The sequence below is a fragment of the Moschus berezovskii genome, chromosome Y (genome assembly GCF_049115385.1).
Source record: "Moschus berezovskii isolate FMDL1 chromosome Y, NW_MosBer_1.0, whole genome shotgun sequence".
NCBI classification, from domain to species: Eukaryota; Metazoa; Chordata; class Mammalia; order Artiodactyla; family Moschidae; genus Moschus; species Moschus berezovskii.
In genome coordinates this window covers 4,164,050-4,166,121 of record NC_142489.1, presented here as the reverse complement: position 1 = coordinate 4,166,121, position 2,072 = coordinate 4,164,050, and positions in this window count along the sequence as shown.

The following is a 2,072-nucleotide window of genomic DNA, read 5'->3' as shown; positions in this document are numbered from 1 at the left end:
CAGGCTGCATTTATATTTGGAACTCCAGGGGACAAGCCTCCGTTAGGAAGACGGGACCTGGGCGGACGCCAGCCCACACCCACTGAAGCCTGTCAACACCCAGGCCCAGAATAGTACCCGCGATGTGAAATCAGACAAGCTAATTCTGTTATTCCCTCTGGAGTCTCACCTGCAAATAAGCGCTCACGGGATGCGACTGGCTCTTGGACACCTTGATCCTGTTTTCACTTTTCGCTGCGTTTTGTCTGTTTGCTAGGAAATCTCAGGAGACTCCTCACCAGCGAGAATGGGCTTCTTGTGGCTCAGACAGAACTTGCGTTTGAGCACATTGTGACTCCAAGGAAAGCCAAAGGTTTGCCCAGTGGTTAGCGATCTCTAATGGAGAGGACGCAGGTTCGATCCCTGGTCAGGGAACGAAGATGCTACATGATGCCATGGAACAACTCGACGGCCCGAGTGCCACAGCTAGAGAAAGGCTGAGCACTGCAACAAAGACTCACAGCAGCCAAAAGTTGAAAAAAATTTTTTTTTTTCTTATTTCGAAGAAAGAAAGCAGAAAAGGCACTGGATTACCCCACTGAGACTATCGCTTATTCTAAAACCACATGGCAGATGGTGACTGTTTCCAGATGTATGGGCTTCCCAGGTGGCTCAGCGGTAAAGAATTTGCCTGCAGTGTAGGAGACACAGGTTCGATCCCTGGGTCGGGGAGATCCCCTGGAGGAGGGCATGGCAACCTACTCCGGTATTCTTGCCTGGAGAATCCCATGGACAGAGGAGCCTGGTGGGGCTATAGTCCATGGGGTCGCAAAGAGTCGAACACGACTGAGTGGCTAATACTTTCACTTTCAAAGGCGTTTTTATAAGAAGCCAGACGGTTAATGCTGTTTGCAGTGAAGTGGATGGACCTAGAGACTGTCATGCTGAGGGGTCGTGAGTCAGAGAAGCAGAAATATCATATGGCATCCCTTACACGTGGAATCTAAAAAGATATGATACAAATGAACTTACTTAGAAAACAGAAACAGACTCAGAGACTTAGAGAATGAACTTATGGTTGAGGGGTGGGAAGGCTGGGGGAAGGGATAGTCAGGGAGTCTGGGATGGACATGGACACACTGCTGGATTTAACATGGAGAACCAGCAAGGACCTGCTGGACAGCACAGGGGACTCTGCTCAATCGTCTGTAATAACCTTATGGTTCCCAGGGGGAAGGATGGGGGAAGGGACAGTCAGGGAGTCTGGGATGGACATGGACACACTGCTGGATTGAACATGGAGAACCAGCAAGGACCTGCTGTCCAGCACAGGGAGATCTGCTCAATTTCGTGTGACAGCCTGGAAGGGAGGGGAGTTTGGGGGAGAACGGATACATGTATATGTGTGGCTGAGTCTCTTTGCTGTCCACCTGAAACTATCACAACATTGTTTGTTAACTGGCTATACTCTAATACAAAAGTTGTTTGTTTTTTTTTTAAATAATGAAGCTGATGTTTTGGGGGAAAAAAAATAAGCTAGAGGGTACAAAGGAAGAGAGAATTGAACAAAATGTTAGGAAACATTTGCTGAAAGTAGAGATCATTCTGCTACACATGGTGGCTCCTTCAACTTGAAATACCAGAGATGCTGGAAATCTTCTTGAATGTGGATCACAAGAGGTTTCAAGGAAACTGATTTCTGAGCACAGATAAAGGAGTCCTCCAAACCTACGCCAGAAAAAGCCACCAAATCTACAGCAAATTACCCGAAAGAAGATGGAAAAAAAACCAGATGTGCACACATATCCTATGAAACTTGTCCTCAAAATGAACAAGACTCGCGGCAGTCAGAAGAAAACACAATCTGAAAGTCAGATTCTATCACGTCAGCAGAAGCATATGGTCATGAAGAGAGCTGCTCTCTCCCAGATATATACGTGTGTATACAATGTGCTGTCGCAGAATATTAAATGTCTAGTGAATTTCCCATGGAAAGAAAGAGGGAAATCTCGCCAGAGCCACTGCAAAGATCATCTGTGCTCGTAGAATGCCACACGCCTACAGAATCCAAGCAAACATACACGCAGAAAAAA